This window comes from Acomys minous, assembly GCF_964271855.1.
Source record: "Acomys minous genome assembly, chromosome: 13".
NCBI classification, from domain to species: domain Eukaryota; kingdom Metazoa; phylum Chordata; class Mammalia; order Rodentia; family Muridae; genus Acomys; species Acomys minous.
In genome coordinates, this window is record NC_140495.1 from 51,114,131 (window position 1) to 51,141,120 (window position 26,990).

The 26,990-nt window shown below is 43.5% G+C and overlaps 1 protein-coding gene across 2 annotated transcripts in view; it reads left to right on the forward strand.

The window, feature by feature from the left end:
* Positions 1-203: 203 nt before the first annotated feature.
* FHL2 (four and a half LIM domains 2) overlaps positions 204-26,990 on the forward strand; it is a 94,649-nt gene continuing 67,862 nt past the window's right edge. The window contains exon 1 of one of the 2 annotated variants that reach the window (XM_084754106.1): positions 204-420. The gene's annotated coding sequence lies outside the window, so the exon portion shown is untranslated. Of the gene's footprint in view, positions 421-19,274; positions 19,436-26,990 lie in introns of those variants that run through there. The other variant, XM_084754104.1, reaches the window with a different exon arrangement.

The following is a 26,990-nucleotide window of genomic DNA, read 5'->3' on the forward strand; positions in this document are numbered from 1 at the left end:
TGTTCTCCAGGACTGTTCGGGAAGGCGTGTCGTCTGTTCCAGTTCACTGTTTCTTTGAGTAGCTGACCCACCCCTTGGGGATTTATATGAGCTCTTTCCTGTGCTCTTTTGCTTTCAGGATGTTGTCTTAATCAGGGAAGGAGCCCCAGCTCCACTTGCCTGTTCTTTTTATCATCCCTCCTACCCTCCCTCAAGACCTTCCTCACTATCCCAGCATTCCTGCGGTCCCCAGTCCCCATTCCTTTCTTTGCCTTCACCCACGCCTTTTTAGACCTAAACTCTCAACTTGTAGCCTGACAGTGAAAGTCCAGCTGGAATATAAATGACTGCCAAGCTGTCTTCCCCAGCTTCCGGTGAGCATCAGTTCTCCAAGGCTCTGTTAAAATACCTCTGTGGGACCCGTGAAGCATCAAAGACTCAGTGAGTGCCAGGGGTCACTGGCCTTGAAACCTCCAATAACCAGAGTGGTTGGGTATCTGCAGTAAACTGGAGAACACGCTCCCTTGTGTTGAGCAGTAAGAGTTCATTTTGAGGGGAAGTTAACAAATAAGGTGACATCTTGACTGTGTCAAATGTCACCATTTAACTTTCAGCTATTTTGGCTTAACAAAACCCAATCTCTTTCCCTTCCTGGATTTTTGTCTAGCTTTCCTGTGACTGCTGAACTGCATGTGTACTTTATGTGAAATATAATCCCTGTGCTTCTCCTGTGCTCTACTTGATTCAGCCAACTGTTGCCTTCTTTGTGTCCAAGAAGACTTTTAAAAGATTTGGGTAAGCTTCTTTTAAAGGGCTCTCTTCCTCCCAGGCCTCCAGACAGGATATTGTATTTTACTAAGGAAAAATAATTTTTACCATTTGCAAAATGTGAGAAGAGATTCATGCCAGATACCCAACATAATTAGAGGCTCCTGAATTTGCCAAAATGTTTTCTATTTCTTCTTCTTCAAAAGCATGCATTTGTGAACATCCCAAGCAAGTTTATACCTACTGTGTAATAAATATATGTGCTTCAATATATTAAATTATAAATATATTTGGGGTCATTGATCTGTCTTCAGCTTAGTGCTTTAAATTTTGATGCAAAGGGTTGCACGGTCATCCAACCCACACACCCAAGTGGTAAGTTTGATATTTAATTCAGAATAGGCCAACTCTGGAAAGACAGCAACCTTTGTGGTCCTGCTTCCAGGCACCACTTCCTGCCAGCTTCCAGGAACAGCTTCCAGCCTCTCCTCTTCCATCATCATCCTGTCCTTTCAAAGCTAAACAGTTTACTCTGCTGTAGGAACTGATTTGCGTATGAGTTAGGGTTCTCTAAAAGAACAAAACTGATTTTTAAAAAAGATCAGCGGTGTCTTTGGAAGTTCTTTGTCTCATAATGTTGAGTTAGGGCTTTTCTTTTTTTCTTTTTTAACCTTATATGTCCTTTGTGTATATATTATGGCTTCTGGTTAGAGATTCCTCTGTGTACATGTGTCTCCGTGTCTCTAGGTATCTCATTCTTTTTCTTTGGCTCTTTTCCATGTGTGATTGTTTTGTTATATTCGGATTTGTTTTGGAATTATTTTATTTTATTATTATCCCTTAGAAGCCTGTTTGATTTCTAAAGAGAGGCAGAAATGTTGTGGATCTGGAAGCAGGGGCAGTAAGGAAGAATTGGGAGGAGAAACCATCATCAGAATATGATGTATGAGAAAAAACTATTTGAATAAAAGAAAAGTTTTGATTTTTTTTTTAAGCAAAAGGCTTGATTTTGAAAGGTAGCAAGGAAGGGGCACATAAGAGAAATTGAAAGTGTGAAAGTGGAGGGAAATAAGTATCTAATTCTTAATTTAAAAAATAAAATACATTTTAAAACTACATTGTGGTTTTTTTTTTAAGACATGTATGTTGGAATAGTGGTGCATGCCTTTAATCCCAGCACTCAAGAGGCAGAAATTCTGTGAGTTTGTGCTTAGCCTGGTCTACAAAACAATTTCCAGGCCGTCAAGGGCTACATAGTAAGATATTGTTTCAGAAAACAAAAAATTTTGTTGTTTTTCTTCGACTTGTTTTGGGTAGTCAAAGTTCATTTCCCTTTTTCTTAATCTTCCTGAAGGTTTAAAGATTCAGCAAGGTAGCCTTGTTTTTCTTTCTTTGGTCTCGCTTGCTTCTCTTCTGGAGAGACTTACACTTTTCTCTGCTGTCCTGCTTTGTTTGTCTCTTAGCCTCTTCCACAGACAGGCTGAGTCTTGTATCTTCTGGTTTAGTAGTGGTCATGAATTCCTCCATCTTATGTTTAGCTGGGAAAGCCCTTCTTTCACCTTTGATTCTGAAGGATAACTTTGCTTTATGTGGTGATCAAGGACAGCAGTTATTTCTTTTCAACGTTTGAAATATCTCACTGCATGTCCTCGTGTCCTTTTACTTTCTGGGGAGGGATCTACACTTGTTTTTATGTGTCTGCCTTAACTTGTGGCTAGGTGATTCTTCTTGAAGAATTCACTATTCTTTGCTCTGCACTTTTGTTACCTTTAGTAATGAGGTATGGAGAGGTTATTTTCTGGACGTGTCTACACAGGGCTCTAAAAGCTTCTGCGCCTGGGTACTTATGTCCTTGTGGCATTGAGAGATTTGGGCTCTTATTTCACTGACTAGATTTTCTGTACCTTTAGTTTGTACCTTAATCCTTTACCTATGCTGATTATTTGTAAATTTGTTCTCTCAATTGTGAGGTAGGGTCTTGTATGCTCTGTTAAATTATTTTTCTCTATTTTCTTAAGTGCCTGACATTCTCTCATCTACTTTATCTGTTCCTTTGGTAAGTATGATAGCTAATGTTGATTTTCACCTTGAGAAAATTGAACTTCCCTGGGAGAAAGGCTTCTGGTAGGCATTGGGGATTATCTTGATTATGTTCATTGGTGTGGGGATAGCCATCTTATTTGTAGACAGGGGCATTCCTTGGGGAGGACATCTTCAAAAGCACAGAAAGATAGCCTATCATTAGCATATATGTTCCTGTTCTCTTCCAACTGCATAATGTGACCAATAGCTTCAAGATTCAGATGACTTGACTTTACCATCATGACAGACTGTAGCCTGGACCTATGGGCCAAAGCTAACTCTTTCTTCCTTGGGCTATCTTTGTCAGAGTATTTCATCACAGTGACAGGAAAAGCAATTAAGGCAATAAGACTGAGCATTTTAACTGATTTGATGAACAGTCTTGTTTTGGTTTGGTTTGGTTGGTTGGTTGGTTGGTTGGTTGGTTGATTTTTATAGTCAAGGTTTCTATGTGTAGTTTTGGCTGTCCTGAGCTTGCTTTGTAGACCAGGCTAGCTTTGAACTCATGGGGATTTGCTTGCCTCTGCCTCCCAGAGTGCTGGTTTTGGGCTTACCACAGACCATGGTGCCACCAACCACAAGTCCTCCACAGCCCTTGTTCCTTTGATATCCTACCACTCCACAACTGCCCCCTAGTGGTTGGTCCCAGTCTGTAGCAGAGTCACCCCAGGAAACTGAATTGGGATTATTTCCTGTCTCTGACACCCAGAATATTTTGGTCCTTAGTAGCCCTCTACTCAAGATGCTCCTGGATATAACACTTCAAGCTCTGGTCTCTAAAACTAACCTGCCATGCAGGAGGAGTTTTGTTCAGACCAAATATCAGCCCTGGATTTAAAGCTTCTTTAAAAAAAATTTTTTTTCTTTATTGTTCCTTCTGAGCCTGCGGCTGAAAGGCTATTGTCACCAGGGCAGGTTGCTGTCCAGAGTCTCCTGACCTTCTGCATGGAATTCCCCTCCACAGCACCTGGGACTGGCCTTTGAGCTGAGACATGCTTCCCAGACTGTTTTGAGTTGCCTTTTTGCTTCTCTGTGCTTTTTAGATGTCCCATCACTTCTTTGATTGCAGAGTCTTCTGTTTCTCTTTTTAGAGTGTAGTTTCCCCTATTGTCTTCACACTCCTCACTCTTGGAGTCATTAAAAAGGCATTTATACTGCACCATCATACCCCGAAACTCTTGTCATTTAGTTTCCATGTGACACAGAACCAGGTTCTCCCATGTGGTTTTAATGTCTTATATCTCCACTGATCTGAAAGCTGTACAAGCATCTGACAGGTGGGATGATCTCAGGCTTCTGACTTCAGGAAGTCTATGGTTTGCTTATTAGTTGACCAGAGACAGTTTGTAACCCAGGCCCCTAAATTCCCTTCATAGTGCTGAAAAATGGAAACCAACCCTTCTGTCCTGCAGTAATTATAGAAGCTCTCCATCAGCACTTGTCCAGGCACTTGCTATGGGCTGGGTTACCAGTTATGTGCCAGGCGTAACTCTGACACAATCACAGAAAATAAACGTTAGTTATCACACCAACAGCTGTTTAGCTATGCCTCCAAGACTCCATTCTCACTTGGGCTGCATGCCTTCAACAGAGCACATATGCTGAACACAGACTAGTACTGGTGACTGCAGTCTGGAGAGTTAACCCCTATAAGACCTGAATATGGCTACTGGCTAGAAATTTCCTAGAAATTTTGTCTACAGGAGGCAAGGGTTTCTAGACTGTACTGTACCTACATGAGGCAAAAAAGTGGCTAAAGATAAAATAGAAGCATTGAAAATCTAATAAGGGATCAGGAACAGTTCACTATTGTTTCAGATGGAAACTTCTTAATATAGCAGAAGCAATAGATTGATGTTTGCTTTTGCAGCACTAAGGATCAACTCCAGGGCCTTTCACATGCTAGGCAAATGCTCTGTCGTGAGCTATACCCCTAGCCCAGAAGCAATGACTTTTATTCTAATGAGAAGCCAGTATGAGCAATGACTACCAAGGGTATATGCAACACACAGCATATTTCACTTCACTGTGCAGGAGTTTAATGACTGAACAAACCAGTGCATGTCATTCCCAAGTCCATTGCTGTTAGGTACAGTGAATTTTAGCTAATACATTCACAGGTCATAACAAAGGATCAAATGCAAGGGATTCTGATCTCTAGTGAAGAAAGAGCTTTACAAATGCCTTTAGGGGACACTGGGGTGATGGATTGGCAGTAAAGAATACTTGTTGCTTTTACAGAAGATTCAGAATTGATTCCCATCACCCACATGGTGGCTTGCAACCATCTGCAGCTCTAGTTCCAAAGTACCCAGTGTCTTATGATGACCTCACAAGCATCAGGCACACATGTACACACATACATACAGACAGACAAAACATTCATACATACAAAATAAAATGTTTTAAAATGCCTTTGTGGGTCCTTCTTGTATGGACAGTTTGGAACAGAAGTTTGAAATGCACTGGCACCACCTGAACCAATTCTTCTCTAAAGCCCCCCATTTCCTGCAGATGCGATGGCTCCATCACCCTATACTCCCTGCTGCCCTGCCTCACGCCCACTCTTCTCCTCCAAGCTGGTTCTCTTTCTTCTCCCAGTAATTTCACTACTTTCTCTAGTCCCAAATTCCCTTAAGATCTTGTCTTCTCCTCCCGTGAAGATCTTGGCTTCTCTTCTCTTGTCTTCTCCCTTTCTAGTTTTAGAGAACAAACAAGGTCATATATAAACATAGGCATATATATATATGTATAATTTTAAATTTATGCTATGCATAAGAGATAAAACATGCAGTAGTTTGTCTTCCTGAGTCTGCCTTATTTTACTTAACATAGTGATTTCCAGTTGAACCCAATTTCCTGAAAATGTTGTAATTTCATTTTTCATTACGGCTGCATACATAACACTGTATATATGTATCAATTTTTACAAATCCAGTCATATGTTGATGGTCCCATGTCCTGGCTGTTGCCAGTAGTGCAGCAATAAGCATGGATGTGCAAGTGTCTCTATGGTATGTTGACTTAAGTTTCTTCCAGTGTAGATACAAGCTTGGGACATCTGTGCCATGTGCTATCTTTGTTTTCAATTTTTTGAGGCATCTTCATACTGATTTCCAAAATGGCAGAACAAGTTCACATTCCTACCACATACCCTTGCCAGCATTTATTGTCATTCGTTTTCTTGGCAATAAAGATTGTATTATTTAGGAAACAGTGACAAAAAAATTCTGTATATGTCCATTAAAAGATATAGGTTTTCCTTCTCAGGTATTTTTAGTGTGAGGCTGGTTGATCCACAGACATGGAAACCACAGGTGTGAAAAGCAACTGTAAGGGGCTCAGAGCCAAATCTCCCTGGTCTGAGAGAACACAGAGCTTACGTGTACCTGAAATGATGAGTCTGTTGGGCTTAGAAGATAGCAACACATTTTTGGATAATGTTCATGGACAAGTATAGAGGAGGAAACCTTAACATTAAATCTAGAAGGATGAGATCTAAATAGGAAAACAGAGGCAACTCATGTAATTTCAGCCAAGGGGATTATACTGAACGGTGGACATGCCTGGAGACTACCTGGGATGAGGAGGAAGAAGTCCCTGCTGAGAGTAGCTGGGTGACCTCTCAGACATCTGAAATATGGAAAATAACAACAACAACAACAACAACAACAACAACAACGGGGGCTGGAGTGATGGCTCAGTGGTTAGGAGCACTGTCAGCTCTTCCAGAGGTCCTGAGTTCAATTCCCAGCAACCACATGTTGGCACACAACCATCTATAATGTGATCTAATGTACAATGTATACATAATAAATAAATAAAATTAAAAACAAAACAACAAAACCCTCAAACACACTAGAGCTCTGCCACAAGAGTGAGAGGACACCTGGCTCCTGATTCCTTCACTTTCATCACCCAGCGGCTGAGGAACCAGAGCTAGGAAAAGCAGCCTGGTGACATGGTTGCGGCAGGGCAGAGTAGGCATAGGGTGAGGTCATTAGATTGAGGGTAGAAGGCAGAGCTTTCTTCTTCATGGACAGAGCACAGATGACTTGGTGTGCACGGCTAAGGATGCTTCTGGGCCTCCTGGAGTTTCATTCAGTTCCTAGCATCTGACTGAGAGCCAATGACCATTGCACACCCACAGCATGAAACAGTTCAGCAGTCTGACTACTCTGATGGCCACTTGCTCCAGCCTAGATCGAGGAGCCAGACTTTAACGATGCATCTTTAAATAGCCCGGCTAGTGTTCTCAAAATTGGTTAGAGACTTGCAGAGACAAAGTGATGCTTCTTGAATGCCCACATTTCTAGACTGGGACACATATATGCTGCGGGAAACACCCATATTCTGACATCCCTCCTAGATGAGCCAGATGGCCGGGGTTTCTTCCACCTAAAATTATGAGTCTGCTCATTTATTCTAAAGTGTATAAGGCAACTTAAAAAACAAAGGCTTTTTTTTTTTTTACTTCATACAACCTAACTTCCTGCTGATAGTTAAATAAAATACAGCATATATTGCAGTTGGAATTATTTAATTCATCACTGCAAAAAAAGTATTGACACAGGATGCAGAATGGAGGAGTTCAACCACAGAAAGTAGAAAGGTGGCCGCCAGGGGCTGATGAGAGGGTGGGTGAGAAATGAGTGTTTAAGGAGGACAAAGCTACCGTTTAGGAAGGTGAAGCATGTTTGGGAAATGGATGGTGGATATTTTTACATGACAATGGGATCATTACACATGGAACTCTGTCTTTGAAAAGGTTAACGTACTCAATATTTACCACAATATAAAACTTTACTTTGTGGTTTCCTCCGGAAGTCAGGGCATTTACGACATTTGAAAGCAGCCTTCACAGGTTCCTTTTGAGTCATGAGGCTTGCTCTAGTGACTCATAATGCAATCTTGCCTTGCAATCTCTTGGGTCTTTTTGATATAAAATCATGCTGCTCTTGAGCCTCAGGAAGCCTGCAGGCTAGCCCAGAGCTGAGTGCAGGGCACATCTCCCAGGAAGCTAGAGCAGGGCCTATCAGCTGCTGATGAGGAATAGCTATAAACAACAGAAGCTGGCTGCAGCAGCATTCAAGCCAAAGAACAAAAGTAAAGTCGACCCTTAGAGAAACAAGCAAGGAAGGAAACCTGGCACTGCCTGCTTAGAACCACCGCCCCTTTAGGACTTAGGGACAAAGACTTGGTTACCTGAAGGAGGACACAGTCGACTTGAAGTATTTCTGCAAGGATGGCCTAGGCTCCTGAGGACCTGCCATCATTATCCTGTTTTCCAGTCCCCACTGCTTCCTTCCATTGGCTAAATCCAGCCCAGTGCTAGACAGCAAAGGAGTTGTCCGATACCTCTTCGGTGGGTTAGATTTTCTCATTGATCTTGCAATATGAGGACTATAAATTATTCTAAAACTACAGTCTGTTGACCTGACTATGCTCGTTATTTACAAGGACAGCTGAGGTCCAAGATTAGCTGACTGGCTTTCCTCTTCCTCCTCCTCTTCCTCCTCTTCCTCCTCCTATTCTTCCTCCTCCTCTTCCTCCTCCTCCTCTTCTTCATCCTCCTTCCTTCCCTCTATCTCTCTCTTTCTACACCACTATAGATGGAATCTATAGCTTTGTATACAATAGACAGGCACTTGGCTACTACCTTATGCTCACCCTCACTCCTAGGCATGGTTCCCAGGTAAATTCTGGTTAGTTTACACAAGAAAGCATTCAATTCCCTCTCAACTGTCCCTTAGTTCCTCATTGGCCTATAACTTGTCATCATTTGATTTTTCATTATTTGGACAAAACAAATAAAACATTGATTGCTCACATACCTGGTACTGTTAATGGGGCCAAGAACTTCTCCCTTAGGGAGTCATAAAGTAGGGAGAACCTACTAGTGTCATTCTGCTAAATGGACACAGTTATAAATGTCCCCTTGTGTACATATCTTCTCACAAATTAATGTATCTCTCAAACTTCATCAGAGGAGCTTCTTTTTGCAGAAGATGGCCCCAACACAGAAATCTACAAGCTTTTAATGTACAGAGAAAAAGAGTCTATGGAGTGCTCAGCCTTGCATGAGACATAAAGCACACACCTTCTCCATAGGCATCAGGGATTTTCATGGAACAGATGGAACAGAGAGTGGGACAGCTGTAAGAGGCAGAAGCAGAGCAGGATTACAGCAAATAGTTGTTTTCTTTGGACATACCAGAGCTATTGCATGCATGAACTCACAGTGACTGTGACTGCATACCACAAGGCCTGCACTAGGTCAAGCCAGCCAGAATCACAGGGCAGGTGAGGCAAAGGGACTCTGTAAGTCCCACCCTGGCTGAGGAAGTAGCAAAAGATGGCCCCTAGGGGAGAAGACATCAGTTTTCTGCAGGAAGCAGTCCCTGAAAGTTACTCATGCTCCAATAGTCAGTCACACACCCACATGCACACAAGCGGCACTACGTGGACTCAGTGGGTTTTTAAAGGAGCAGATAAGATTGACAGGGGAAAGTGGTGGGGGTGATAGAGCTGATGTTGGAAGGGAGGGAATGGGGTTAGGTTTTATTAAAATACATTATATTCATGAATTAAATTCTCAAACAATAAAACTAATTAAAGTAATTAAAAGAAAAGAAACTTTGATTGCCTTTAGAATATCAGGAACTCTGGACAATTTATTCCTGAGCTGTTGCCAGTCACATAAATTGGTATGGATGAATTTTTAAGAGTAGATTGGATGGGAATGTTAGGAACAGAAGATGAGGGTACACACATCTGTAACGCTGGAGGTGATGCTGACCTGTAAGCTTCTACTGTGCTGCTGCCGTGTGTGTGTGTGTGTGTGTGTGTGTGTGTGTGTGTGTGGTGTGTGGGTGGGTGTGTGTTTTAGTGTGACAAAAAGCAAAATAATGTACTGCATCCAAGAGAAGCTGCAGAAGCTAGAATAACTGAGTATTCCATAAGCATTTGTTTTCTTCCTAAAAATACTGTTGTTAGTTCTGCAAACCAATCCCGATAGCCTGCTTCTATGTTGCCTAGCAACCTGATGTTGTCACCTACCATTGCTGTGCTGGAGGGGCATGCCAGATGAAGGCAGCAGCTTGCCACCCCCCCCCTCTCTCTCTCTGCCCTCATGGATCACTCAGACTATAACTCCCCTCCCCACCTTCCCCATAACAAATCTCCTTTCATACCAGCTCTGTTGCATGGCTGGCTAATCTCTACAACATTTGGTGCTAAAAGTAAACACAAAGATGTATGTGCACTATCTTTTTCTACAATGTGTGTTTCACTGCAGATTGCAAACAATGGCGACGCTAGCAAGTCTAAAGTTTATCTCCTTTGTAAACATAAAAAGGATTCTTGTAAGCTACAGGAAATCCACCTGAATCCACCTCTTAAGTCCAATAGACTCCAGATAAGTACAGCCTAACTTTCCCACCTAGTACCTATTCCAGAGGGTGGGATTCCTCCCCGTTTCCCTGGTTTTGAGGCTCCCTTCCCCCAAATACAAAAACTGTGGGTCTGAAGGTTGCAAATGTTTACCTAAAACTTTTTTCTCCCTAACCTACTTAACTTTGTCTTCTGCCCATATATATGTTCTGGTATCCTGCCAGGTTTCCTACATCCAACACAGCGCCAAAGCAGCTACCCACAGTTGCTCCAATCTAATCTCACAGATTGTGACAACTGGACCTGCATTTTCCCTCCTAGCAGATGTTCTCAGATCCTGGACAGCAAATACAACAGTCTGCTCTTCCCGGACTTGGCTAACATTTCAGCCTTTTGATTCCCTGTCGCAGCCCCAGTGTCAACAGGAAGTAACCAAAGATGATTGACTTCTTCACCCCTTATCTGATTATTATCAACAAGAGGCTGGAACTGTGTGCTTGAGACCCAGGACAAATACCTCCAGGTTCTCCCAGCTCTCCTTGGTCCCTATCTGCTGCAGGGCATGGCTAGCAAACCCCGCCCTCTAGCCTGAACTCTCCAGGGCAGACAGGGGCTTTCCCCATCTCCTTCCCCACATAATCTGGACATTGAGGTTCTCTTGCCCATGCCCCTCTCCTGCCCATTGTATGGCAGCCAAGATCTGCTTCCAACAAACCTACATTTATATACTTTAACTTGTCTTGCATGAGAAGCAGTCTTTTTTAAAACAAAACACCCTCTTTCCTGCCTCACACCCCCCCATCCCCGCTTCCTAAGTTTGACTTTTTTAATTAAAGAAAAAGGGAGGAATGTTAGTTCACAAGCTGATTCCAGTATCCTGCTTCAAGGTTACCTAGCAACCTGACGTATTCACCTGCCACCACCATGGAGGCACATGCCAGATCCAGATAAAGGCAGTGGCCAGCCATACACCTCTCTCTCTCTCTCTCTCTCTCTCTCTCTCTCTCTCTCTGTGTGTGTGTGTGTCTCTCTCTCTGTCTCTGTCTGTCTGTCTGTCTGTCTCTCTCTCTCTCTCTCTGCCTGTCCCTCTGTCTGTCTCTCTGATTCTCTGTTTGCCCACACATACACACTCTCTGTACTCTCTTCTGTCTTATGTTCTCCCACACTGTGTGTTTCTTTCTCTCTATGCCCTCACAGATCATCTAGGCTATAATTTCTTTCCCTACCCCCACCCCTACCCTGGCCTTCTCCACACTAAATCTTCCTTCATACCAAATCTGTTGTTTGGCTGGCATCTCTTTATATATTACAACTGTAGGGAAAGAAATGGAGAGACCCTTTTCCTGGCCACTATATGATTCACACACTATAAAAAAGACAAGGATGGTGGTTTGGGTGTTTAGTTTTCGTCTTTCTTCTCTTTTGTTTTAGACAGGATCTCAGTTTATAGCTAAAGCTGACCACAAGCTCTTGGTCCAGCTTCCTGAGTGGTATGACAATAGGTCTACCTCACAACATGAAGCACTGTATTGAATATTAAGTGTCCAAGCTGATGACTCTGGTGGGAGATGATGGGACCTGTATTTAGGAGACAAAACCTGTGGAAGAAGTTAAATCACTGAAGTCCTTAGACCCTGTACCCATCTTCTCTCTGTTTTCCTCTCATGAAGTGAGCATCTTGGCCCTACTCCATGTTCTACCTGTGGTGCTCTGCCTTACCACAAAAATCCAAAATGATGAGGCCTAGTGACAAGAACTGAAACTTTTGAAAGCATAAGCAAAAATGAACATTTCTTCTCTTATAGTGGAAATCCAATAAAAATAACGAGTTTATTTGAGAGTTTAATATGGCATGGAAACCTACAGAAGAAAGAACAAAAGACCAGGGTGAACAATGCCTTTTCATGTTTAAGCTCTCAAAGTGAAAACTCCCATGTAAAATGTGATTGTACAACGGGTCTGAGCCAATGGAGTAGGCCTGGAGCAAGCGGCTAGCAGGGTCTGTCCATTCAGATGTTTTTTTTTTGGTGTTGTTTGTTTTGTTTTGTTTTGTTTTTGTTTTTGTTTTTGGTGTCTCTGTACAACATACTTTTCTCCTTTCTGTACAGAAACCTTTCTGTAATTGGATGGGAGTGTCTTGTGATCCACTATTAGGCTACAGTTTAGAGGATTTCTTTATAGCCAGCTGTTATGTGGACAAGTACCTAGCTGTGGAAGAAGATTCTGGATTCTGTGACCTATGTTGGGGAAAAGCCTTAGTCACTGCTCCACTGGTATAGACACAATGACGTAGGCAGTTCTTATCAAAGAAAGCATTGGAGGCTTGTTTATAGTTTCAGAGGTTAGCCCATTATCATCAAGGCAGCACACAGGTAGACATGGTGCCAGAGAAGCAGCTGAGAGTTCTACATCCTGACCCTTAGGCTAAGAGATACTAAGGCTGGCTTGGCCTTTTGAAACTTCTAATCTCCCTCCGTCTGCTCCCCTCCCCCCCCCCCCAACTCCAACAAAGCCACACCCCCTAATTCTTTCAAATAGTGCCACTCCCTGGTGACTAAGCATTCAAATGTGTGAGTCTATGCGGGCCAGTCTCACTTTAACAACCACAGGAAGAATGAAGGGTGGCCAAAAGGAGGGCAGGAGAAAATGAGAAAAAAAAAAAAGGTTAGCATTAGTGGGGGTATCACCCTTCTAAGTTCCCAAGAGTGTGATGATTTAGTATACCAGAGACCCCAGTCTGAGTTCCTTATTTGAGAAGATAATCTGGTTCTTCTCCACATCCAAAGGACCTCTGGCCAAGCAACACTTAAAAGGAGGAGGTGCCTGGATTCTGTCACATCAGCAAAAGGTAGTGCTATTTTTCAGATTGAGACTATGCAGAGGTGCAGGGATGTGTTTACACTGTAGGCATTTCTGCAGCCGCCTTCCTGTTCATTCATTGTTCTGGGAAGTGCAGAAGGGCTGTTTACACAGGGCTTCCAGTAAGAGCAGACAGAACGGCTAGGTAGTCCCAGCAGCCACTTGGAATGACGCTCTTTCTCCCAGTTTCTGTAGATAGACATCTGGTGTGTGAGACATTTCCTAAGCCACTGAGCTCTGCACCCAGACTCCCCTTGGTCCTGCATCTATGAACTTCCTAGTCTAGAACCACGCAGCTCTCTTTACCTTTGCTCTTCTCTGCTTACAACACACGGTGCATTCCTATGCCTCTCCTGCCTAGCAGCCTGGCCTCCAGGCTTCCTGACCCAGTTCTCTGTCCTTCCTTCCCTTCAGCTTGTCCTCAGGTTCCCTGGCTTGCCTCTCTCTGTGATGAAATGTATTAATCCAACCCCCACGGATCATCTGGCTAGGTAGAAGAAGAAGGATAATAAGGAGACCCATTCCCTCATCCATCACCCGGTCACAAGGCTCTTTGGTTAACCAAAGAGAAGTATGGCTGATTCATGGCTAGCATGATAGTGTCTTTTCAGAATTCAAGACCCAAAGGCTAGGGAAAACAATCTCGGTTCACCCTCACGTTTGTGAAGCAGAGACTGCTGTGTAGAGATGTGATTGGACGGGAGGCTGAGCTAATGGAAAGACACAGCCAGGCATGTCTGCTCAGACTGGAACTCGCCCTGACAGCTCTGTGCAGCCTTCCTTCCTCCAGCCTGCAGATATGAGGCAGGACTCCTCTGGAACCAGGGCATTCCAGGGAAGAAAGAAGAAAAAGACTGGCCTGCCTATGCCTCATGGCTTGCTTTGGGAAACAGGAAGTCTGATTCTTATCACCTGCACTAGGGAAGAGAAATTTTGGTTTCTGTGACTTACTTTGAGGAAGAATACGAGGTCGAAGTCAGAAAGCCAGGAGAAGGGCAGTGAGACCGGGATTGTAAGGACTTCAGGTCTCCTTTCATTCAAAGCACAAAGAAAGCCAAAACTGTGCTGTGGTATTCTGAGCCCCAGGAAAAGACACTTAAATCACAGGGCTGGGACCAGGAGCATTGTTAGCACCACACCCAGCTCTTGGGGATGGTGAGGAGGAAGAGTAGTCACAGTAACAAGTAAGCTAAGAGATAATAGGAAAAGGAGAAATGTGGGTCTACTGGCCCTTAGAACTAACAAGAAACACAGACTCCTGATGAGCACAGGGGCCACAGCTGCAAGCTGGGCTCTGGGAGCCATAGCACGAGAGGCATCGAAGGAACACAGCCATGATATGCCCATCCCAGGGCAAGAAGCAATAGTGATGGCCATGGCAGTCAATGGTCAGTGCTACCTATGGTGAGCTGGAGTGACAGGGCTGCTCAGGGTCTAGGTGAGAGCCTAGAGTGATGACTGCTGTAGTGGTGGTGCCAGCTGCTGGACAGGAAGTTCTTATACCCGTTTTAGTGCTGAAGCTCCAAGACCCAGCATGGTGCTCAGCCTGTTAGAGAAGCAACATAGAGAGTTCCTGAGCAAAACAAGCAACCGAAGCTGATGAACCGATAGGCACATTTCAGGATCTCACTGGCAGCACACCCAAGTGAACACACAGGGTCTCCATGGGACCCTGCCATGAAGGGCCGTCCTTCCTTGATCTATTGTCTCTGTTTGTTCATATACAAATGAGGCCAAAAATCAAGATGTAGTCACTTTCACTACCATGATACAGCACCATGCTGAAACTAAGCTGCTCATCTGACCTAGGAAAAACCATGCTTGAGAGATAAAAGCCAAAGCCCCAGACAGCCAGTTTTAACTGGCATGGTAATCACTCCAGCTCTGCCTTCTCCTCGTACTAAAGGAGCAAGCTGAAATGACCTGCTTTAAACAAACCAGCTGTTTTCTACTGCTTTGTCTTTGTGTACATACAAGAACAGAAACTTCCAGAACAAATTCTTTTGCCATCCCTGGACAGTTACTCTACGATTCTGTGGAATAAAGTGTAGTACAGTGCAAACCATAAATAAAGCCAGTTGAAATCCATTCTTGGACTTGGGAGGCGTCTGAGTTCAAAATGAGTTTGGTGTTGATGATTGATGGTTGTTGTTGTTGTTGGTGGTGGTGGTGGTGGTAGTAGTGGTTGTGATGGTGGTGAAGTTCTTTCTAGAAGACTGTAATGATCTTGTCCACCTTCATAACACCTTTTGCAAGTTGAATCACTGCTCACTGTAGACCTTCCTGCTTTTGACGTTGGGTCTCTTAGTTTTGGAAACCACAATATAAAAGTATCTTTTATGATGTTCTAAAAGATGAGCAAGTGTCATATTCAAGACCAGTTCTCCCTAGCATGCTTGGGTCTGATCACAACCAAGAATGCTAGGCCCCAGCTGCCTCAGATGCTGTTTCCTCCCACCAGTGGCTGCTCCAGTGGGTGGGGTGTGAATGTCAGGCAGGCTGCCTGCTCGTCACCTCCTACCCACCCTCACAGCTGTGTGCCTGAGCCTGCTTGTAGCAAGAAGGATGTCAAGGAAGGATGCTACACCACACCAAACCTCAAGGAAAGAGATCCTTTTGTTAGAGGAACTTACCTCCATCGATAATGTAATCTTCCCCTGCTTTTCTGTCTTGAAGCTGCCCAGAAGGAATTCTCTCATCCTTCTTGTGGGATGGGAGATAGTCAGACTCTCATTTCAGAGGGATCCTACTCTATATCTGGGGGTCAGGGAGGTGGGGGAGCTGAGCAGACAAATCTAGCTGGGTTTCTTCTTCAGATGTTTGTTCAGTCACAGTCCTACCTGGTGGTCACTAAACTGTTACATTTGTTATTCTTCTTCGACTCTGTCCTTGGCTACAGGAGATCTCAGCTAGGAATCCCAAAAGCGTGAGAAAAGACCTAGTTTTCATCCGGTATACTTGAGCCCTCAAAACTCACAGATCCTTTTAGAAGGTCCCCATGAGGGCACAGGAATTCCTTATCCTTGGTTGGCTTCCTCCCAAGAAATGGCCCCACCTGGCTTTTTCAGGCCCCAATCTCTCTGCCTTCCTTCAGAAACCCCAACTCCTAGAGAGGCTGATCTCAGACTGCAAGTGCCCGCATGGCATGAGAGCTGATCTTTTTCATGCCCTCCACAGCCAACACCACAGCAGACATATTTACAAGGGCAGAGCACATGAATGGATTTCGTCACAGTTCCCATAACACAAGAGCCTGTAGGCTGTAGGCTTGGAGACAAGCCATGTTAATGCTTAGATCCATGGAGCATAGGTAGAAATATGAGTAGACAGAGAGGTCTGAGGGAAGTGGGTGTGGAGCGGGGAGACCCTGTCAGGCCTGTAGGGTCAGATTCTTGCTGATACCCATGCACCTTTCGTTCCTTCCAGGGGAAGGTCTCTCCGGCTGAGGATCTTTGGAGCTATCAAATAAGGCAGGCTAGAAAACTTTATCACTGACTCTTCCACTAAAAGACCAGGAATAATTAGTATGGTACTTTTATGTTTTATGGCTGCATTTAGGGGAAAGGAAAATGGCTATGATTTCTATAACCCACTTTGGGGAAAATGAATTATAATCTTTGCGGTCTCCCTCAGAGCAGAAGGAACAGGGCCAGGAGGGTAGCACAAGCTCAGAGACTGCCTCTGAAGCCCTTGATTTACAGCATTTCTTTGTGAATTCCAGCACCCCATGAATCATCCAGTGACATCAGAGTTACTCTCCGGAAAGGTTTGGAAAGCCCAGGGGCTTCAGCAGCCCAGTTCAGAATGCCAGTCTAGAGAGTTGATGCTTCAGCCCGGCCCTGTTCCTGGGTTCTGTTCTGAGACAACAGCTATTTGCAGTTTTCACAGGCCCTTCCTTATGACAGATAAGTGACAGGAATGCTTTGAGAACGCAGCCCATTCTATACCTTAGAACAGATCGTAGGGATAAAAAATGGGTTCTACTGATGCAACTTAGTGTGTAGTATTTTTAGTCTGGATCCAGGGTTTCTGCAACCCACAGTGGAATCCACAGATGCAGAAAGTGAAGTTACAGAGAGTAACTTTTCAAGGTAACTCTTATTACCTGAGCAGTTAACCTGTGTGACCAGGCAAGCCCTCCCCCCTTTGCCCTCCCATCACTTGTCACTACATCCCCAGAGTAGTCAACCCTCCATTCTTCTTCAACCACTAAGGCCATCCAACTCTTCTTCAACCCTCATGTTGTATGGGATCCTAGTGTGTATGAGTTGCTAAATTCTTTCCCTGGGGGAGACACAAGGCAATGGTTATCCCTCCTCCCAAGGTCTCAATGACAAACCGAGACATGATTCTGCCGAAGTTCACTCTGGGAAACTATGAGTTTATTGGGCTTCTTATGAAGCCTAGATGGGGCTGGGGCTACTTACAAGGGTGTAGGTATTTGTCTCCTATGCCCTCAAAAATTACACCCTCAAAAGCTTGACCCAACAAGTATAGATAAACACCGTTGCCTTGTAGCCTTTTCCAGCCTCCATATTATTCTAGTCCCTTCCCCCAGGCCAGGAGCAGAGTTGCCATGTGGCAGAGCAGCTGGATACTGAAAAGGGAATTCCACCCCTCACTGGGAAGGCATAAAATATTGACCAGTCAGGCTGGGATAATCTTTTGCAAAGGGAAGGGTGTCTTTATTACTGTTCTAGTGTTATGAAGAGACCCCAAGACCAAGGCAACTCACATAAAATAACACATTTAATTGGGGGCTTGCTTACAGTTTCAGAGGATTAGTCCATTTGCAGGAAGCAGACACCTGATTCACAGGTAGCAGGTAGAGAGAGAGGATAGGAGGGAGGAAGAAAGGAGGGAGGGAGGGAGGGAGGGAGGGAGGGAGGGAGAGAGAGAGAGAGAGAGAGAGAGAGAGAGAGAGAGAGAGAGAGAGAGAGAGAGAGCCTCTGGTGTGGGTTTTTAAAACCTCCAAGCCCACGACCAATCACTCACCTCCAACAGGTCCACACCTACTCCAACAAGCCCACACCTCTTAGTCCTTTCCAAACAGTTCATCAACTGGGACTAAGCATGAAAATTATGAGACTCTAGGGGCCATTTTCACTCAAGTCACCACAGGGGACAGTTGAACTTCCCAAGATATTATTTGCTTGAGGACAGTCATTTGTGGTGACATACATGTGATTGAGTTGGGTTTTCTCCTGCTAAACTGTTTGATATCACTTTATTTGGAGCCTGTCCTAGCAGGGCAGAGGCAGCTATGTTTCCGCCACCCCTATAATTTTCCCAGTCTGCTTTTGCTGACTAGGAACCTTAACGGGAAGAGATCTGCAAGAACTATCCTTCCCCACTATCTGCCCACACCCCCGCTTGCAATGGGATAAATTCTCAAGCCAATCCACTGTGGGAACTCAGGCAGCCAGTGCTAATCACACAGGGGAGGGACAGAGAGCACACAATACCTTTGTCATCTGCTCATACATTGGAAACTTAAGGAGGCTTAGTAGTAGTGTTCTTTTTGCTGTTGTTTTGGTTTTTTTGTTGTAGTTTGGTTTGGGGGTTTTTGTTTTTTGTTTTTGGGTGGTTTTTTTTTTTGATGTTGTTGTTGTTGTTGTTTTGTTTCTGGCATATGCCTCTTTAAAAGACTGCAGAAAACCATCTCTTTCAGTTCCACACAGGCAAACTATAGTCACTCATGAGCAGGGATGACAGAGAGGGCATGACTTTTTGGAAATGTATTCCAGTCAACAGCCAAACACATGCCTAGTGCTAGAGACTATGATTTCTTCTGGGCTTTCTAGAATACTCACCCAGGCAGATGCCCAAGTCCTTGTATAAACTGGGGAAGGACGGTCAGTGAACTCTTTCCAACAGTGAGTGCTGGACACCAGGCTTTCCCTTCTGAGCCCTTTGAGCCTGAATTCTCATGTATCCCCAGAGAAGTGCCCTCCAGCTCTTGTGCCAGCTTCCTGCAACCTCCAGCGAGGCATATAGCCCTGGGCTGCACACTGGGAGGTTCAGGACCTCCTGGCCTCCCTCTTTTGGCTGCTCTCAGATTACGTGTAAGGCCTGGGGTGTCCTTGAGGCAGTCAGGCCAAGTGGGGACGTGCACAGCAGCCCCTTCCCAAGTGAAGCCTGAGACCTTTTACATTTAGAGACCAAAAAAGGCTTGCAGGAGCCAGGGCTGGGCTCCTATCTGCTGGGCTGAGCCAGTGGACATGCCTTATTTATAGCTCTGCTGACAGAAGCCCACAGCATTCAGGTAATCCAGTGAGGCGCATGGCCTGCATGGTGTGGCCCTCTTCCCCACTGGTCTGGTTGCTGAGCAGAAGGAAGGTCTCTGACACCACAGGTAAGGATCATATTTACTTCGACTTTTTCTCTTTAAGCCTCTGGGTTACAGAGCACATTCTTAGCCATACTTAGATGCCAGCGGGGCTTAGATGGCTTTGTGCTCAGTGCAAAGGGAGCATCCTCGACCTCAGGACCCTGGATGAGGATCTGAGAACAGCCTGAAGTGCCTGCCTCACCTTGATCTCTCTCTGTGGGAACCAGAACTGAAAACCAGAAGAGTTTTTATTTTTCTTTTTTTCCTTTTTCTTTTTTTATTAATTCATTCATATTACATCTCAATAGTTATCCCATCCCTTGTATCCTCCCATTCCTCCCTCCCTCCCGCTTTCCCCCTACTCCCCTATGACTGTGACTGAGGAGGGCCTCCTCCCCTTGTATATGCTCATAGGGTATTAAGTCTCTTCTTGGTAGCCTGCTGTCCTTCCTCTGAGTGTCACCAGGCCTCCCCATCCAGGAGACATGGTCAAATATGGGGCACCAGAGTTCGTGTAAAAGTCATATCCCACTCTCCTCTCAACTGTGGATTGCCCTGTCCAATGGCTAGATCTGAGTAGGGGTTCGATGTTTACTACACGTAGCATCCTTGGCTGGTGCCATAGTTTGAGCATGACCCCTGGGCCCAGATCTGCCCATCATGATGTTCTTCTTGTAGATTTCTCGGACCCTCTGGATCCTTCTATTTCCTCATTCTAGTATGTTTCTCTCACCTAAAATCCATCTGATCAGAAGAGTTTTTAAAAGAGAAAGCAACGGAAGAATAAAAAGTCTAAGATAAACACAGGATAGCTTCAAGCTGCTGTGTACTTGAGCCTGCCCCCCTCTGCATCCCAGTATTTCCAGAAGGCCCTGGTGGAAAGGCCGATTACCGATGTGTCTGATTACTCTGAGGAAAGCATGTTTATACAAGATGACTTACGTGCTAGGGCTGATAGCTTGAAAGTCCAGAGCTATTGGGCATTTTAAAAGGAACGTTTGCATATTTTACTGCTTCTTGTAGCTAAGATGTACAGGACCAACTGATGCACTGGCAGATCGCATAACGTTCTCAATATTGACAAAATGACACAGATGACAACCATGTAACACACATAAGCATCTCTTGCCAGACTCCCTGTGATGAATTTTATCATAATTTTAAAAATATTCTCAACTCAGTTCTTTTTTGAAATTCTGAACCCCAAACATAAAATCCAAGCTTTAGGCTAATATAATCTTATTTCACAGTGCAATTTATAGATTGGTTGTTGTTGTTTTGTTTCTTAGTAATGTGAATTTGATTCCGAGTTATTATTAGGCTGATAATCAGCTGGACTGTGGCAAAGCCAGGTACCCAGTGGGATTCATCCTGGCTTGCAAAAGCCTTTGTGTTTCATTCTGTGGAAGACTAATCAGCTCAAATCATTGCATTTTACTATTTAAAAAGACAAGGGGACTTGAGAGAAGCCCTGTTGGTAAGAGTAGTTGCTGCTCTTAACTGGATCCCAGCAGTTGTCTCACAAGCGCCTGTGAGTCTAGCTTTAGAGTGTCTAACACCCTCTTCTGGCCTCTGTGAATCAACATGTACCCAGGTGCATGCACACACAGAGATACATGCACACACACACACATGCACACACACACATGCACACACAGAGATACATAAACACACACACACATGCACATGGAGAAAAATCAATAGTGAAATAAATGTTTTTCCAATAATGGAAAAGCTAGGCATCACATCCAAGGTCTTGTGCATGGTAGGTGAACATTCTGTCATCAAAGTGGACATACTTACCTAGCCTTAGGAAAATATAATATAAGACATCTACTAAGAGCTATGCATTCTTTCCAGTACAGGCTTCTGCAGATCCTAGGCCACCACATACTGCTCCTCAATCTCAAATTCAGAGTGTAGAAATCTTTCTCATGTCAAAATATTTAATGCTTGGAATAATGTAACCCTGGTGCTGATTTTAGGTCAATTTTCCTCACCAAAATATTACTGTTTATATTTTTCTATGGTGTTTCTTAATGTGCAAATAAGGTTTATTTGTCATAGAAAATACAGAGAAGCTGAAAGGGAAAGAATAGGAAATTATGTGTGGTTTTACTGAGGAGAGCCATTTCACTACTTTTATAGTTTATCTTGTCTCTTGTTTCAATTTTCTTTTTGTTCCCGTATGTATATAGTGTGATTGCATATATGTTTGTGTGTTCATATGTGTGTAGTACATGTGGAAGTGATGCAAATGTGTGCACGCGTCTCTGAAGGCCAGAAGTTGACACCAGGTTTTTTTATCACTCTGCACTTGAATGAAGAGTTCCTCAATCCACTAGTTTAGCCAGCTTGCTCCCAGGGCCCCCTGGTACCACCTCCTCAGCACTAGGACTATAGGCTGGCCATCTCGACTAGCTGGCATTTACTCTGATGCTGAAGATCTGAGCTCTAGTCCATTCTACTCACCAAACCATCTCTCATCCTTTTGATTCTAGACATCCTTGCTGAGAACAATCATTAATATAAACACAGATTTAATAGAGGAAAGGAGTTCTATAGCCCCTTGCACAACTGTTTTTAATTTATCTTAAAATATATTAAATTATATATTTATATATATTATATATTTATATAAAAATATATAAATTTATATATAATATACTAAATTATAATTTAAACAGAATTGTTTTTATTTAAAAATTATATAAATATGTTAACTATAAATATAATCGGGCTATATAATAGCCTATTTTTGTCTAATTTATGAGCCACATGTTTTCACTGTCTACTCAAAATCCAATGTTTTGAAAACTGACTGTTTCTCTATGACAGTATGAATGCACTTAGTTCTTTTATTAAAACATTGTAATGGTTGCACAAATGGGAAGTCAAGAGCATATCTGGAGATTTGGACAAACATTTTATTAGACTGCACCAACTGTCTTCTAGATCTGATGGATCTGGTTAATTTTGCACTCTTACTGCGGCCTCTTGATGCCTCTTCATGCAGAACTCAACCATTCTTTGCCTTGGTTGTCATACCCTCCCATCAAACAAAACAAAAAAATATCATTGTTGTATGTACGTGTGTGCCCATGTGCCACAGTGTGCCTCTGGAGGGCAGAGAGCATTGATTGGAATCTATTTTCTCTTTCCACTTTTACTTGGATTTTGGGATTGGACTCAAGTCGTCAGACCACACAAGCAAACACATCTCCCTGCTAAACCACCTAGCCAGCCTCACAAATTTGTTTTATTGGTTTTTTTTATTACCACTGAGTAATCAGCAGCTCGTTACTTTATCCCATTGTGTTAACTGTGAGTGAAAAATAGAAAGGAACAAGTAGAACCTTGGGCAGTCCGATAGGTAACAGATATGACTCATAAACATAGAATTTTGAAGGAGAAAATTAGTAAAGGTATACATTTTAAATTTTTGGTGCTGGAAATTAAATACAGGCCACTCCCATGCTAAACAAGGCCTCTGCCACTTAATTTTTTTCATCAAATTTTATCTTCAAAGAGAGTTTTGCAACTTAGTACTTTATTTGCATGTTGTTACAATTAAAAAAAATACTCAAAGTCGAAGCGAAAGAAAACCATATCAGCCAATAACATATAATATATGTGTCTGAGTTTGGCTTCTGTTGCTGTGGTAAACACATAACCAAAAACAACCTGGGGAAGATGGGCTTATTTCATTCAGCCTACGGCTGACAGTCCAGCATGAGGGGAAGTCCAGGCAACAGAACACTGCTCTCTGCCTTGCTCCTCACATCCTGCTCAGCCTGCAGGAAGCAGAGCAGGATTACTGACATCTGTGAACACAGCAATCAGGAAGAGTATGCACAGTATGCAGAGATGGAAACAAAAGTGGTTTCTCTAAGGCCCAGGAAATCCACTAAATGTGTGTTTGAAGTCTAATGACTCAGGGACAAGGGCTGGCTTGCTTCTTTTTGCTCTTGTTGACACATTTCTGACGTCCAATATTTTATAAAGGGAATTAAAAGAAATGTCTTGGCTCCTCCAAAATAAAAATAGAAAGGGAGGAAAATGCCCTAATCGGGACTGGTTTACATCTTACATTTTACATGAAGCCCTGAGTCATCTGAGTCATGGCTGACATCCAGGCAGTGCTGGGCAGTACAGCAGTTTCAGAGGCTGGTGTGTCCAGAGGATCTTTGTTTGGTAAATGTGTTTCTCTGCCTGAAGCATCCACACAGAACATCACATGTCCTCATGCACACATGTACTGTCTGTATTTTTTTATTCAGTTTGAACATGAGGGAGAAGAGCAGTGGGCACGGAAGTGTGCATGGCCACAGCCAGCCAGCTGTGAGTACAACACACAGCTCTGCTTGTGCTCCGCATAATGGCTCCCTGAGGAGAATTGTTAGACTCTACTGGGTGCAGGAGGCACAGAGAGTGGGAAAATAGGATTTGGCCCACCCACGGTGAGAGTTGCCCTAGTCCCAAAAGAATGTGGGAAGGTCAACTTTCTCTTCCGTGGACTCTTATGGGACCCAGAACACCCTGGAGTTTAGGAAGGGTTATGTACCTTTCTCAGTCAGACTCAGAGCTGGCACAATGACTCGCTCAACTGTCTAGAAAACATTTGTGGAACTAAACTGTGTGGTTAATATATACTTAAGAGTTCTGGTAGTATTGAAAACCGAAGCAAGGAGCTTGAAGCTTTCTCTTAGGTGACAAGTTTTTACTTTTGCAATGCAGGTTGGTAAACAGGCTTGATGTTCATTCCCTGACACTTTTGTACATCGTACAAGAACGTGGTGCTTGGAATAATGTTTTAAATGACATCTTGTTGGGCACTTACTGATATTTGATGATAACATGCCCTTAATTATATCATCTGACTTGGAATTCTCTTTCTCCACAGTGTGTGGCCAGTGGGTTGGGGGTCGGAGCAGTGGTGCTGAATAAATTCTACTAAACTCTATAAGCTTTTTTTCTGGACAGTCATCCAACTTTTAGACAGAGCCTTTTAATTAATTTTTAGATGACATGTTACTCTCTTTAAATACAACGTAAGAAAGAACAAAAACAAAACACAAAATAAAACTAAACTAAACTAAACAAACCAATAAGACAGTATGGTTCTTATTTCAAAGCCAGTTTAAATTACAATGAGCCGAAGCCTAATGGTCAAGTGCTATTCTCTGTCTGTCTGTCTGTCTGTCTGTCTGTCTGTCTGTCTCTCTCTCTCTTGTTTTTTTTTGGGGGGGGGTTGTTTTGTTTTTGTTTTTAAATACAGGGTTTCTCTGTGTAGCCTTGGCCGTCCTGGACTCACTTTGCAGGCCAAGCTGGCCTCGAACTCACAGAGATCCACCAGCCTCTGCCTCCCAAGTGCTAGAAGTGCTCCCAGTATGCTGTTCTCTTCTAATTCTAGAGTCAGAAGATCCAGGGCAGTCAGCTAAAGTTGGTGAAAGAATGCTAAAACTACAACTCACAAAGCTAAGAGATTTGATACATACACAGGCAGACTTCATTTTAGGCTCTTCCTTTGCATTTTCAATTTGTGGGGCAAAGAAAGAAGCTAAAATGAACTTTTCTTTGCCCCTACAAATGGAAAATACAAAGAAATCCTATAAGCAGATGCAAATTTCCTGGCACTCAAATTAACCACCTTTGACAATCATCTTGAAGGGAAGAAATAGCCCCAATCCCCAAGCTATCTTGATACACACTTCTGATGAAAAAACTTTGCAAGATGTAGGGAAGGGTTGAGAAGGGACCTGGTGATTGAAACAGGGTTCTCAGCAAGTCAGAGGCTTAGGAAGTGACAGTGCCAAGAGGAGCCTCATTCATATGATGCAATCTGGACCAGTGGGCAACAGGTCTACTAGCAGTCTAGCAAAAGCAGTAGATCTTCTTGTCCTGCTCTTGATGCACTGGGCAGGCTTGGCTCCCTTTCCTCAGCTTTGGCTACTTTCATTGGCAGCACCTCTCTCTCTCCTGGGGAGTCCCAGTGAACCAAGGCCAAGGCGAGAGCAGCCAGCCAGCCATGCAGGCCAGTGTGCACTCAGCCTAACCTCTAGCTTCCTTTGCAAACCTGTTTTCATATTTGTAACTTGATCTCAAATATAGTTTCTCTTCTCAAAGCCCTAGAAAGGCTTCCCAAACCAACCACAGCCTGCAAATTTGTAAATGATCCAGAGACCAGAAATCTGGCCCGACCCTTCTTGATCTCCCCTCTGCTTAGCCATCTCCAGTAACATTGACCTTCCCACAACTGGGCCAAGGACGTTCACACTTGCTGGTGCCTCCACCAATCATCTCTTACTCTTTTATCAAACCACACCCAAGACCCACCTCTTATCCCATCCAAAATGTATAGTCTCTTTCTAGTGCCTCATTTGATTTACTTCTTTTCTTTGTATATTTTCCTCAAAGTATTATCTTACATATACATACACCTGGAAATACTATATGTATATATACATGTATGAATGTGGCATGTATTCAGTGGTCTGCATATACAGAGAATTACATTCAGGACCCCTTGGATTCTAAAATCTATAGATGTCCAAGTTCCTCAAATAAAGTGTTACAGCATTTATATGGAAGCTATGCATGTTCATGTTCTTCCACATCTTTCTCTAGGCAACTTACAATAAGTACTGAATATGCAAATATGTAAATGTAATGCAAATTCCATGTAAATAATGGTTGCACTTTCACAACAATCAGGTAGTATTATAATACCTAGCTTTCAAATGAGAAAATGCAGTAAAACCCACTCAACTAAAGCATAGGTGTGAATACATTAGTTTCATATTGATGCTGCTCATCAGCATGAATGTACTGCATTAAATAGCTCTAAGTTCATTATCTTACAGCTGTGACGGTGAGAAGTCTGTAGTTTGTCTCCCTGGGCTAAGTACCGAGGTGTTATGACTGAGTGCATGCTAGAGAGAATTCACTTCCTTGACTTTCCCAGCTTCTGAAGGCTGTTGTCATTAAGAGTGAGATGCCATGCAACAAATAAGTAATGGAGAGATTTATTTGGAGGAAGGAAAGGGAAGAGGAGTTAGGGCCTGAGTGGGCCGTAAGGGTATATATAGAGAGAGACAGAGACAGAGACAGAGAGTCAGTGGGAGAGAGAGTGAGAAAGGGATAGGGGGTGAGAGAGAGAGAGAGAGAGAGAGAGAGAGAGAGAGAGAGAGAGAGAGAGAGATGGCCAGTTTGTCCTTTTATATCAGGTGTCTCTGGTACACACTTGGTAGCAGGATGCAGATGATGATATCAGAGGTTGCTAAGCAACCTAGAGGTAGATCAGCTCAGCTGGCAGGCTAGCAGATCAGCTTGTGAACTAACAAAGGCTGCTTGTGTTAGGGCTTGTGAATCCTGCCTCCCCTTCCATGACAACAGCAGAGCATCTTCAAATTCTCCTTGACATCGTCTTCTCGCATCCATCTTCCACATGGTAAGAACTTTCAGGAATGCACTCGGGTCAACCAGATAATTCAAGACAATTTCTTTACATTATGACTTCATCACACATGCAAAGTCTCTTTCTCTTAGTAAGACAGGATGCCCACATGTTCCAGGAATA